Source organism: Chaetodon auriga, chromosome 12 (assembly GCF_051107435.1).
Source record: "Chaetodon auriga isolate fChaAug3 chromosome 12, fChaAug3.hap1, whole genome shotgun sequence".
In the NCBI taxonomy this organism is placed as follows: domain Eukaryota; kingdom Metazoa; phylum Chordata; class Actinopteri; order Chaetodontiformes; family Chaetodontidae; genus Chaetodon; species Chaetodon auriga.
The window spans coordinates 376,446-391,147 of NC_135085.1; the positions used below are offsets into that span (position 1 = coordinate 376,446).

The 14,702-nt window shown below is 40.7% G+C and overlaps 1 protein-coding gene and 1 pseudogene across 2 annotated transcripts in view; both read left to right on the forward strand.

Annotated features, from left to right (window-relative positions):
- cntnap2b (contactin associated protein 2b) overlaps positions 1-14,702 on the forward strand; it is a 141,123-nt gene that overhangs the window by 110,410 nt on the left and 16,011 nt on the right. The window lies entirely within an intron of this gene.
- LOC143328919 (uncharacterized) lies at positions 1,296-9,486 on the forward strand (annotated as a pseudogene). Its single transcript, XR_013077864.1, has 3 exons — positions 1,296-1,430; positions 1,548-1,624; positions 1,924-9,486. The product of XR_013077864.1 is annotated as an uncharacterized LOC143328919 (transcript).

The window sequence follows — 14,702 nt, forward strand, 5'->3', positions numbered from 1 at the left end:
TGTTTTACAATACTGTGTGACTCAAATTGAAATTGCCAGTAAAATATTTAATTAAATAAATAAATGCCACAATAATTGCACAAGTTTGTCAGTACATACATTTTAAAATATTCATTGAACAGTTAAAGCAAATTAGACTGTTTGTGAATATTAACAGATATATTTTTCAGATAGAATGTTATTTTTTTTATCTTTTCTGGTATATATTTTTCTAAGTTCACCATGGCTGTTTTGTCGCAATTGCTCTGTATAATTTAATGACATCTAGTCTATGTAATTCACTTTAAATGATCAGTTCTTTAGGAAATCTTACCTGAATAAATCCAGGCTTTCTTGCGTATGTGAGATTATCTCAGTGGTAAACATATTATTACTCCAAGCTGAACTCATGCAGTTATTTGTTGAAGCATGTATTTATTTCATTACTTATTTCATAACCATATTTATTAATTTGAACAACTCCAACAGCAACAGTGCTTAGCACCGCTTAAAGCTCCACATTTTCTCCCTCTGTACCTGGATAGTGCCTGCCTGCAGCACCAAAGGACTCCGCCAGAGACGTCTGTCTTGTCCTAGCAGCAGCACCTGACGCTGCGCTCTCCTCCTCTGTCCGCCTCACCAGAAATGCCTTGTATTCTGTGTTGTGGTGTTTCACAAGGTTTGTTGTGTTGCCACAACTCCTTACTGTTTTTCCACAGATATCGCAAACTGCGTCTTGGCTGTCTGTGGAGCTGAAATAACTCCACACAGGACTGCGTTTCCGCTAAGCCATAGTGTCTACAGCCTGAGACTGAGTGACTGACTGAGCAGTGTGCCGCTGCGGTTCCCCATTACGCACTTACCCAGGCAGAGGAAAAAGTAGTTCCCACGAATCGCGTGTCATTTAGACAAAATGTCAATAGTTTAGTTACTTTCCACTGTGTTCCTGTTAATGATATACATTACCTCAAATGACTGAAGTATGAAAAGTATCGTTATTTTGATTTGAGAATCGATTTTACGGCATACAGATCTGGTGTCGGAGGTATCGATATTTCAGTATCAATCCGCACATCACTAGTCAGTGCAGCTTTGTGCGCCAAGATATCTCTTGTGTGTTAAAGCTGGGGATTCTGATTGGAGGAGGTTATTACTGGGACATTGTTTCTGGAATAATGGAGCGGCTTTCTGAATCTCTGGTTGCACTGGAAATTAAGTTTGGATGGCTCATCCAAGACACTGTATCTATGCTTAATCTAACTATAGACGCTGCTCCAACAGATATCGAAACTCTACATGTTGGAGTAGAAGAAAAAATGGCTCAAACACTGTGCTCCTTCTGGGAAACAGCATCAATTGGCATTCTAACAGTAAAAGAATCAAAGAAAAGTGACAAGGAGACTCTGCAGCTGTTTGAAAAGTCAGTCTACTTCAAAGATTCAAGATATGAGGTCAGTCTACCTTGGAGAAATGAAAACTATGATCTAGCCACTAACCATGATGTTACCAAAAGACGGTTTGATCAGTTCGTCAAGAAATTTCAAACTAATGTGCCACTCTATGAGCAGTATCGTGACGTCATCCAGGAGTATGTCAGTCAGGGCATAGTGGAACATGTGAAAAAGCTTGTCACAGACAATCCCAAGTAATACCTCCCTCACAGAGCAGTGATTAATGAGGATTGTGTGACTACAAAGCTTAGAGTTGTTTTTGATGCATCCTCACATGCAGCTGGTTGCCAGTCACTGAATGATTGTTTAATGAGGGGCCCAAATCTGAACCCTGAGTTACTGAGTGTTCTGTTAAAGTTCAGACAGCATAGAGTAGCGTTTATGGCTGATATTACAGAAGCCCTTTTGCAAATTTCAATAAGAGAGCAAGACAGAGTTGTTTTAAGATTTCTCTGGCTAAATAATTTGCCAAAACCTCATGAGGAAGCTGAAGTGATAACAATGCGCATGAATCAAGGAACACAAAAAGAGGAGTGTTACAAGCTGCTGCGCGCATCGTTGATCCAATCGGATATCTTTCCCCGTTCACAATTAGAGTAAAATGTCTTTTCCAACAAATGTGGGAACATGGACTTGATTGGGACAGTGAGCTGCCTGAGGATCTGATTCATCTTTGGCAGCCGTGGTGTGCAGAATTACCTGACATCCAAAAAATAAGTATTTCCCGATGTTATGATGCAGCACTCACATTTCAACTTGCACCTGTACAAAAAGAAGTGCACGTCTTCAGTGACGCGAGTGAGAGTGCCTACTGCGCAGCTGACTACATAAATATAATTCCTGAAAGTGGTGAGTGCACAGTGATTCTTATCACAGCTAAAACTAGAGTAGCTCCCCTTAAGAAAGTTACGTTACCTAGATTTGAACTGCTTGGTGCTTTAATCGCAGCTAGACTCAGTCAGTATGTCATTAGAAATGGACAAAAGTCAATTGAAAATGTGGAATGACTCAATGATAACTTTGCACTGGATAAAGAGTACAGCCAAACAGTGGAAACCTTTTGCGGAGAATCGAGTCAGAGAAATCCAAAGTCTCACAGAACCCACACAATGGAACTACTGCAGCAGTAATGAAAATCCTGCGGATGTTGCAACAAGACGAATAAACGTCAATAAATTATGTGACAGTTCTCTTTGGTGGACCGGACTCAATTGGCTCAAAGAAAGACTAATGACTCACTGTAAAAATAACATCAAAGCAAATGAAGATGATGACGTTATTAAAGAAAATATGGCTGCTATTGAAACTTCTAGTTTTGAAAACCCAAAGAAACAAGAAATTTTGGAAATGAAAAATCAAAGTGATCTCAACCAAGTGTTAAGTGTAACTGCCTGGATAAGACAATTCATTCACAATGTCAGAGCAAAACAAAAAAGAGTGGGGCTTTGACAGCTGAGGAGATAGATGAGGCAGAGCTTTATTGGACACGTGACACAGATCCAAAGTTTCCCTGAAGAAATTGATCAGTTAAGAAGAGGTCAGGAATTAAAAATCCAGTCAAAGATCAAGCCTTTGAGCCCCTTTTTGGATGAAAAGGGAACTTTGAGATTAGGAGGCAGACTACAAATGAGCGGCTTAAAGTTTGAGCAATAGCATCCCTGCATCCTTTCTGCAAACACGACATTTTCTGAGTTGATTGACTGCACCAATTAGTGCTCCATTCTGGTTTCCGAGACACTCTCAATCAAGTAAGATTATTCTGGATTATAAAAGGACGACAACTGGCAACCCGCAGTGAAGTTAGTTTTAAGTTGGATATTCAACAGACATTCACTCCTAAGCCACTCCAATGACATTCGCCGCTCCAACATGTCAAGTGCACCCGTATTGCATGCTTTACAGTAAACACACGGAACAGAGCAGACGGCTACGGGTGTAGGCTCATGCATGCATCTCATGCAGCCTGGGTAACACTGATTTTGAGTCATTTGGTCAGATGACCTGGGAGGTATTGAGCTAAAATGCTAATATTTACATGTTAAAAATTAATAATAATTATTTGGAGATTTAAAATGTAAAAACAAGAGTTGTATCTCATGCAGTCAGTGGAGCACTATCATCCCACACTGATTTTGAGTCCATTACTCACATGACTTGGGAGGTATTGAGCTAAAATGCTGATATTTACATATTAAGAATTAATACAAATTAGAAAAGATGTAAAATGTAAAAACAAGAGCTGTATCTCATGCAGCCAGTGGAGTACTATCATCCCACACTGATTTTGAGTCCATTACTCACATGACCTGGGAGCTATTGAGCTAAAATGTTAATATTTACATGTAAAAAATTTATAAAAATTATAAAAGGTGTAAAATGTAAAAACAAGAGGTGAATCTCATGCAGCCAGTGGAGTACTGTCATCCCACACTGATTTTGAGTCCATTGCTCACCTGACCTGGGAGCTATTGAGCTAAAATGCTAATGTTTACATATGAAAAATTAATAAAAAATTATAAAAGCTGTAAAATGTAAAAACAAGAGGTGTATCTCATGCAGCCAGTGGAGTACTATCATCACACACTGATTTTGAGTCCATTATCCATTACCTGGGAGCTATTGAGCTAAAATGTTAATATTTACATGCAAAAAATTAATAAAAATTTTAAAGGCTGCATGAGATACACCCGTAGCCGTCTGCTCCGCTCCGTGTGTTTACTGTAAAGCGTGCAATATGGGTGCACTTGAAATGTTGGAGCAGCGAATGTCGTTGGAGCCCTTTTCACCTGTGCAGTCACTAGAGCTATTCATCTTGAGTGCAGACCTTTTAAAGGGAACAAAAAAAGTTAAAAGCACTGTGGAATTCCCTGTCATCAAAAGAGTTACAGGAATTATTCGCTGAAAAATGAATCATCTGGAAATTCATTTTGGAAAAAGCTGCCTGGTGGGGAGGCATGTGGGAGAGAATGGTGATGTCGGTGAAAACCTGTTTGCTCAAAGTGATCGGAAAAGCGTCTCTACAGTATGAGGAAATTGAAACAATATTGACAGAAGTGGAAGCCGTTATTAATTCTCGTCCCATCACTTGCCAGTGAAGAGTCTGTACAGCTAACCCCAGCGCACTTTCTGATTGGTCAGTGTCTGACTGCGCTCCCCTCACCTGGCAACGTCACACCAGCGATCCCTAATGCAAACCAAGGCCAGTTAACAAAAAGATGGAAATACAGAGCACGTTTAATGAATACATTCTGGATAAAGAGGAAAAGGGAGTATCTCTTCAAACTACGGTCTGCATACTACTCCTCTCCTGTAAAGTAAGCCTCGGAGCTCAAAGTTGGAGATGTAGTTTTGGTCAGTGAGGATAAAATGCCCAAACATCTGTGGAAAATGGGAAGAATTAAAGGAGTTTACATGGGCAGAGATGGAAGAGTACATTCATGTCTTGTGCTGCATCCCTCCAGGATTATATTGTGAAGACCTGTGTAACTGCTGTATCCTCTTGAGCTGGAGATGAGATGAGTTGCCTGGAGTCAGTCTCATCGGCCAGGAGTCTGTTGTAGCTACCCAGATGCAAAAAACAAGTGCACCTCTTCAGTTTCACCGTTATTCCCACTTCAGTTATGAATGAACTGATTGCCAGGTGGTGGGTTTAACACACTTACATATCACTGACATATTTGTTTGTTTCTGAAAAGAAATTCAGTATTATGTGAATGAATGCACGATACGCAAGGACAAGATTCTGTCTTCATTGAAACTTAAGATACAATGCAAAATGCCAACTCTGGGTTCGCTGATGGAAGGAGGGGAAATGGGGGGCGGCAACTGGACTGGCTGGGAATGACTTACAGCCATCTGCTGTATCTGTGCAGCTAGCACTGTTAGCACTTGCTCTTGGGATGCCATGGCCTGCCTAAGTGCCTCTGTGGCGGCCGCCATCACAGACTTATGCTGCTGGAGAGTTTCTTCAATCTGCTCGAAGCAGTTGGCAGGCGAAGTTGAGCGCGCTTGATCCATAACTGGCCAGATTGTACTGTAACGGGGATACCAGGATCCAAGTGCAGCACTGGCTGAACAGAGATGCACGTGAGTCTCACTGATAATCAGGTCCAGAGGGGCCAAGGCGAAAGTCATAGTCAGGGTCACAAACCAGAGGTCTTTACCAGGGAATAAGGGAGCAGGCGAGGTCAAAGACTGGATGGGTTGATAACGGAATCTGTCTGAGAGTGATCGCTGGAGAGTCTTGCATAAGGGCTAAGAACAATCTGGCAAGGTATGGTAGTGGAAGAGGGACTTAAGTATTGCACTGAATAGGTGATGAATTCCAGGTGTGTGTCCAGTGATCAAAAAGTGGGCAATCTGACTGAACTGAGGTGTGGCAGCTTCAAAACTAACTCTTTGATTGGTGAATGTTGTGAAGTTTGGGTCCCTGGAAAATGTGATGAAAAGGACAATGAGATGTGCTGGACCTCTAACAGGAATGGAAACATCCTCTGAATGCCTTGGGTGATGTGAAGCAGAGGGTCTGGTTTTACTACAGTATGCCAAGAGCATGTCACATGTTGGTGCTAAGCAGTCTGCAACCAGTGACGTTTGGATGTATCGCATGAGGCTTAAAGCAGACTTTTCAGTTCCAAATTATATTGAAATTGTCAATAAACTTTATCCCATGGGTGAGGCATTCTGAAGTCAGCCATGTGCTCAGGGCAGGTAGTCTGCTGAAAGATGAGATTCTTTTCCCCAAGGTGGGAATGAATACATGCTGTGACCAGCAGGCATTCAGTTTTTCTAGTAGCAGACAAAAGTTTTCTTTCAGGACCTCAGAGCCAATTTATTTTTTATTTTTTTGAATGCCAAAAGATCCAATCTGAATAAATATATTCCTGTCACTTGGATGTGTAGTAGGAGAACTTGTAACAGCTCTGTTAGCTCTCCAATGTGACCAATGTGTCTTTCATATTTAGATTTTCAGTCTTTTTTTTTTTTTTTGTTTGGAAAAAGACATTCTCGTACAACATATCAAAATGTTCATGAATATTCAGTATTGTCTGTAGTCTCATTCCAGTTTTTGTTTTTGGCGCTTATGCATATGGATGGGAAGATAAAAGTCCATAAAAGGCACAATCAGTGTGGTATGAGACAGTCCACCCATTTCTTCTTTTTTCTCCAGGTTCACTTTCCTGCAGAAGTGTCCTTTGGTATTCCTTTGAGTGAACAGTTTCCGCACTTTTACACCCTAAAGTAATAATATTCCTTATTCCACCCATATACAGGCACTATAGAGTACTGCAATTAACTATTCAGTCAAACATTTTCAAATTTCAAACTATATTCATTTGGACATAGGGACTTTACATTATTTCCATCAGAAGAGAGTGAGGAGGAGATAAAGGAAAATTCGATAAAAGGATGCAAAACTTCGGAGGGGTCACGTAAAATCTGCTCTCTTTGGGAATATAAATTCAATCCACTTTTCCCAAATTTGGTAGAATTTCTCCTTCTGGGTTCTTAGAGAATAAGTCAGCTTTTCCATTTTGAATATTTCTAATGTTACTCCATGCCAATCCTCCATAGAAGGCGATGACGGATTTAGCCACTTCCTAGTGATACATTTTTTACTCACAGCCAATAGGGCCTGCAGCAGCTTTATATCCCTTCTCAGTTTCAAGCATACAACATGACCCAGGTATAGATTCTCAAAGTTTAGGGGTATGCAAATCTTGAACACTACATTTAGTATGTTATGAATATTGCTCCAGTACTGAATTAGTTTTGGGCAACTCCAAAACACGTGAAAATGGTTTTCCTCTTGGGAACCACATTGTCTCCAGCATTGTGAGCTTGTGTTTTTATATTTTCCCTGATGTGGAGTTTTAAAGTACCTAATCACATTTTTCCAACAGTGTTCTCTCCAGTCTGTGGAAGAGGTTGAGAACCACTGGAAGCTGCAGATCTCCCCCTAAGCCTCCTCTGAGAGCCTCACGCCTGCCTCTCTTTCCCACCTCTCTTTAATATAAAGTGTGTTATCATTTTTAGCATAGGATAATGCATTGTAAACTTTAGAAATGCTCTTTTTAATGGTTGAGCTGGAGGCTAGTTTTAGAATTTCAAAAAATGTTGATTCAGCTGCTGAGGGGTCAAATTCTGCAATTTTGGTTGAAATAATCACAGACTTGGAGGAATCTAAAAAAGTCTATTTGTTGTAAATCATGTTCGGACTTCAGAGTCTGGAATCTTTTAAATGTGCCTTTGTGTGTAAGAGAGGTAGGTCGTAAGACCCTTCCCCACCCAGGATTCAAATCTTTTATCGCGGAGGGAATTCTGTGTCAAAGGCACACCGTCTAAAAAATTTAAGCATATTTTGGATTTCACAGGCTTTGATTACCCCTGCCATATTTTTAGTGTATGGGTTATTAATGTTCTCTAATTTGACTGCTAGACCTCTATCAGCAATCGTGGCTTGCAAGGGAAAGTTATGGGACAAACCCAGTTCTAATTCTTTCCATTTGGCTTTATATTCTCCATTACACCAGTGTAATAGGAAGATAAATTGTGAGGCATAATGGTAGTTTCTCAGGCAAGGGAGTGCCATCCCCCCTTTCTCTTCAGGAAGTTGTAGAATATTGAAGCGGATTCTTGGTTTTTTACCCTGCCAGAAATGTGAAATCCATTTACCCATTCTCGGAATTGATTGTGGCTCACTTCCACTGGCAGGGTCCGAAAGATGTATAATAGGCAGGGGAGGATGTTTCATTTATGCAAATCTGATTTAATTTTTAACGATAATGGGCCGTAGTTTTCTGTTGTCAGTTTTGTAAGATCTTGTGTCAAATTTATTCCTAAGTATTTAATTGAGTTGGCTTCCCAGTTAAGATTGTAATCCTCCAATAAATTTCTTGAGACATTAAAATTGAAAGTCATAACCTGTGGTTTAGAGATATTGAGCTTATAACCTGACAAATTCCAGAAGTCATCTAGCAACGTCCTCAATTCTGCAAATGATTTCTCGGGTTCCTCCAAAAAAACTAAGACGTCATCAGCGAACAGCGCCACCTTCTGTTCGGTTCGTGCTACACCAATGCCTTTGACGACTTCACTTTGTCTAATCTGTTGGCCAAGGGGTTCAATAAATAGGGCGAATAGAAGGGGGAAATCGGCCACCCCTGCCTCGTTCCCCTCTCAAGGACAAAGGAATCCGACAGATCCCCACTAAATTTAACTCGAGCTGTGGGTTTATAATAGAGGGACTGTATCGTTCTAATGAATTTATCTTGAAAGCCAAATTTTATAGAGGAACGTCCATCGAACTGAATCAAAGGCTTTCTCCGCGTCTAATCCTACTACCATTGATTTTATTTGGTCTTTATTTATTTGGTCGAGTATGTGTAATGTTCTTCTCAAGTTATCCACAGTTTGTCTCTGTTGAATGAATCCAGTTTGATCTAGATGAATAAGATCTGGTAAAATTTTTTCTAATGTACGAGCTAAAATTGATGTATACAGTTTGTAATCCAGATTAAGGACACTAATAGGTCGGTAGTTTCCACACTCCTGCTTGTCTTTGTCTTCTTTGGGAATGACAGAGATGACTGCCTCCCTCCACGAAGGTGGAATTTCTCCCCTCTGCAATATCCAATTGAAAGTAGTGAGTAGTAATAGTGATAGTTCTGGTTTTAATAATTTGTACCACTTTGTTGTATAACCGTCTGCCCCTGGGGACTTACCAGCCTTTAATTTGGTAATAGCCAAATTCAGTTCAATAATCGATATAGGCTGTACTAAACTTTCATTTTACAAGGTTGTGAGAGAAGGCAGGTTTAGGGAGTTTAAAAAGGTATCGATTTGTTTTTCATCCGAGATCTGGGGTTGAGAGTATAAATCTCTATAGAATGATTCAAACTCTCCTGAATTTTACCTAGTTTATTTTCGAGCTCCTTTGTATTGGGGTTTTTAATTTTAATGACTGTATTATCCACTTGTTGTTTGTGCAACTTATATGCTAAAAGTTTTGCAGATTTTCTTCCCTCTTCATAGTACTTCTGTCTCAAAAAAAAGCATTTTCTCTGGGTTTCTTGAGTATATATATCGTCAATTTCGCTCTTTAATGTTTTAATTCCCTCTTTTAAAATTGGGCTTGTTTTTTTAGTCTGTAGTTTGTAACTGTTTTAGTTTTTCTTGGAGGTTGGCCAATTTCTGTCCTTGAAGTTTCTTCATATGTGTAGTGATGGATAAAATTCTCCCTCTCATTACGGCCTTCAGTGTATCCCACAGAATCACAGGCAATACGTCCCCAGAATCAGTGAAGTCTAAATATTCTTTAATTTCCCCCTTTAGTTCCTCCCTTATTTTTGGATCATTGAGAATGTTTGAGTTTAATCTCCATAACCTTCTCCTCACTTTCCCCTCCAATATTAGAGACAGAATAATTGGGCTATGCCCTTAAAGAAAAACCACATGAATTTCACATGTGATTTTGCACATGTTAAACATGGGAAACGTGGTTTTGGAACATTTTGTAACATGTTGTAACATGTGGTACCACATGTGTTTCACATGTCCACATGTTACCACATGTGATCACATGGGTTTCACACAGGAATTTAAATGGGTTTCACACATTACACCATGAAAAATGTTCCAAAACCACATGTTTCCCATGTTTAACGTGCAAAATCACAGGTGAAATTCATGTGGTTTTTCTGTAAGGGTGATCAGACAGATCAATTGTCTTTATATCACAATCCTTAATTTTGAATCTGTCTACATTAAACATAAAAAAGTAGTCAATCCTCGAATAGACAGAGTGTGGACATGAGAAATGTGTGTAATCTCTACTGGTGGGGTGGAGTTCCCTCCATGTGTCTATTATGCCCAATTCACCCATCAGTGATTTCACCTTCGTGGTTAGGAGTTTGTTCTGGCCAGTGGCCTTGGATGAGTCCAGAGTGGGATGCAATCTAAAATTAAAATCCCCCCCACAAATTACTACCCCCTGGGAGTTTACCATCAAATCAAAAATACGTCTATAAAATATCCATTCACTCCTCCTCATAAATATATATATATATATATTTTGATCTGGTTGACGCCATGGTGCACTGGCTTGCCGTAGGTGGCACCCTTGGGTACAGGGCGTTTACGTCCTCCACGGCGCACACGGACATGTGTGTGTGTGTGTGTGTGTGTGTGTATATATATATATATATATATATCCGGCACGTTTACTCCTCCTCACATATATATGAGGAGCTAGGCCGGCTGTTGCGTCCTCCACCGTATCGTAGGTTATTGTCCCATCCTCATGGAAAACTCTCAGCTGTGCAGGGTAGAGGGTTTGGAATTTGATGTTGTTTTCCTTCAAGTACCTCCGTGCCTCTGCATACTCTCTTCATCTGGCCAGGATTCCCGGGGCGTAGTCGTGGTCAAGACTAATCTTGCAATTTTCCCACGAGAAGCCTTCCTTCTGCCACGCCAGTTTAATCACTTCTTCTTTCATCCTGAAGCTGAGAAATTTGACCAGGATCGATCTAGGCTGGGCACCGGCCGGGGGCCAATGTGCTAACGCCCGGTGAGCTCTTTCTATCTGCATGTCTGTCGAGCTGGGGATAGCAAGATTGTCTTTAAGCAGTTTTTCCACAAACGGGATCACTGACCCGGGACTTCCCTCGGCTCCTTCGGGAACGCCATGTATCCTCACATTTTCTCATCTTGAGCGTCCTTCTTGGTCTGTTAGCTTAGCCTGGAGCAGCTCCTGTATTTTTAGCATTTCGGCTAGTACTTCTTCAGCATTTTGCAGTCTCTTCTCGCTCTCCCAATTCTCGTTTCGGCTTCGTCTAACCTGGAGTTAGTTTTGGCAATCTCTCCTTTAATATTTTCGAGCTGAAATTTGTTGTCTTGCCTGAAGTCTCGCATTTCTTTGAGAATCAAAGTCAGATTGACCGGCTCCACACTGTCCGTCTCGTCACTGTTGAGGCTAGCCGTGGGGGAGCTGACATTAGCTCCTTCATGTTGGTGCACTTCGCCATCTTTGTCAGTGCTTTCAGCGGTTTGTCTTCTATTTTGGATCTTTTGTGGCATCCTCGCCCTCTTCCCTATAGTTCGTAAGTTGTTCAACACGTCTGTTAGTTTAACTTTGGGGAGGTTTTATTTCGCTTTGGTCGGGAGGTCTCTGCCTAAGCTGCCATCGTGTGGTGACCCAGAAGCGGAACAAGATTTTCAGTCTTTTTCATTCTTACATACTTGGTTATGGAGCCCCAATCAGAATCGTGTCTGGCTTATGAGGTGTGGGTTTACCAGTATCGTTTCTGGCCCTCGGCTTATCAGGAGGGCAGTATTTCTCCTGGAGGTTGCACTCCTGCAGTACTTTCTGTTGCTTTCATAAATTTAAGTCCCTGTGATTTGTACGTGTCCGGGATCCATTTTCCAAAATTTTTGACAGAAAGAAACAAGGATATCAGCAACAGAATGTAAGCAAAGCAGGGAACAAGCAGGAGAGCCATGACATGTTACATAGATTCAAGGCCATTCCAACAAAAAAATAATCAATCGAGAAACAATATGTTAAGCTATGCCAGCAATTCCAGTGGGATCATGAAGTGTAGCAGGTGACATCTTTTTCCTGAATACCAGTACGCATTGTGTAATAAAGAGGAGGCTTCTTGATATAACAAGATAAAGTAATGTATTGTTATAACAAGAAATATTTCAGAACAACTTGTCATTGTAACATGAATATACATCGATCAAGCAAAACATTATGACCACCTGCTTAATATTGTGTTGGTCCCCCTTGTGCTGCCAAAACAGCCCTGACCCATGGAGGCATGGACTCCACTAGACCCCTGAAGGTGTGCTGTGGTATCTGACACTAAGATGTTAACAGCAGTTCCTTTAATTCAATTTTCAAACCAATTCAATTTTATTTTATTTGTATAGCACCAAATCACAACAGAAGTTGTCTCAGGACACTTTCCATATAGAACTGGTACAGGCCAAGCTCTTTTATCTACAGAGACCCAACAGTTCCCTCATGAGCAAGCACTTGGCAACAGTGGTGAGGAAAAACTTCCTTTTAACAGGCAGAAACCTCAGGCAGAACCATGCTCTGGGTGAGGGGCCATCTGCTGCGACCGGTTGGGTGAGAGAGAGAGAGCAAGAGAGAGAGAGAGAGAGAGAGAGAGAGAGAGAGAGAGAGACAGAAATGTTGTTGGGTCTCTGTAGATAAAAGAGCTCGGCCTGTACCAGCTCTATATGGAAAGTGTCTTGAGACAACTTCTGTTGTGATTTGGCAGTATACAAATAAAACTGAATTGAATTCTGGGAACGCAGTGTTCGAGTGGGGTATTAAGGTACTATGAGCGCTTTAAGATAAGAAGGTGCCTGACCATTTATGGCTTTGGAAGTAGGGACGAGAATTTTAAATTCTAATCTAGACTTTACAGGGAGCCAGTGCAGAGTGGCTAATATCAGAAAAATATGATCTCTCTTCTTTGTTTTTGTCAGAACACATGCTGCAGCGTTCTGAAGCAACTGGAGAGTATTCAGCTACGAATTTGGACAGTCTGATAGTAAGGAATTGCAATAATCCAGCCTGGAAGTTACAAAGGCATGTACTAGTATTTCTGCATCATTTTGAGACAGGATGTGCCTGATTTTTGCAGTGTTACATAGGTGAAAACAGGCAGTCCTTGAAATGTGTTTTACTCCCAAACTCCCAGATTCTTTATAGTAGTGCTGAATCCCAGCAACATGCCATCCATAACTGTCATCAGAAAGTGAGTTTCTAAGATGTTTAGGGCCTAGTACTATAACTTCAGTTTTGTCCAAGTTTAGCATCAGAAAATTGCAGGTCATCCAGGTCTTTATGTCCTGAAGACATGCTTGTAGTCTAGTTAACTGACTGGTTTCTTCTAGCTTCATTGATAAATATAGCTGGGTATCATCTGCATAGAAATGAAAATTTATTGAGTGCTTCCTGATAATGTTCCCTAAAGGAAGCGTATATAAGGTGAATAGAATTGGTCCAAGCACAGAACCCTGCGGAACTCCATAGCTGGCTTTAGCAAGCACAGAGGAGTCGTCATTAACGTGCTCAAACTGAGAGCAATCTGACAAGTAGGATTTAAACCAGCTTAGCACAGTTCCCTTAATGCCAATGAAGTGTTCAAGTCTCTGCAATAGGATACCATGGTCAATATTGTCAAATGCAGTACTAAGATCCAATAAGACTAGTACAGAGACAAATCCTTTATCAGATGCAATTAGAAGGTCATTTGTAACTTTAACCAGTGCTGTCTCTGTGCTATGATGCACTCTAAATCCTGACTGGAAATCCTCAAATAAACTATTTTTGTGTAGAAAGTCGCACAGCTGATTAGCAACTGCTTTCTCAAGAGTTTTTGAGAGAAAGGGAAGGTTGGATGTCGGTCTATAGTTGGCTAAAACCCCTGGATCAAGAGTAGGCTTTTTTAGTAGAGGTTTTATCACAGCTGCTTTAAATGACTGTGGTACGTAGCCTGTTGATAAAGACAGATTGATTATGTCTAATACAGAAGAGTCAATTAAAGGTTAAACTTCTTTAAGTAGCTTAGTCAAGATGGGGACTAAAATACAGGTTGATGATTTTGATGATGAAATTATTGAAATTAGTTGGTGAAGGTTGACAGGTGTAAAACAGTCTAAAACTGCAACAGGTTGAATAACAGTTTCTACGGTTTCTGTGTCTGAAGACAAAACAGTACCTGTTGACGGCAGGAGCCCATGAATTCTGTCTCTAATAGTAAGAATTTTATCATTAAAGAAGCTCATGAAGTAGGAAGGAATACATGGTTCAACAGAATTATGGCTCTCTGTCAGCCTGGCTACAGTGCTGAAGAGAAACCTGGGATTGTTCTTATTTTCCTCTATTAGTGCAGAGTAATAGCCTGCCCTGGCACTGCGGAGGGACATTCCTGTATATTTTAAGACTGTCTTGCCAGATGAACCGAAATTCTTCCAAATTGGTAGAACGCCATTTTCTTTCTATTTTCCGTGAAGTTTGCTTTAATTTGCGGGTTTGAGGGGTATGCCATGGAGCTAACCTCCTCTGTTTTATTATCTTCTTTTTTAGGGGTGGAACAGAGTCAAGTGTCGTACGCAATGAACCTGTAGCACTATCAACCAGGTAGACAATTTGGGAGGGACTAAGGTTAGCGTAGGAATCCTCTGTTGTATTGAGACATGGCATTGAATTAAATGCTGATGGGATCATATCCTTAAATTTAGCTACAGCAC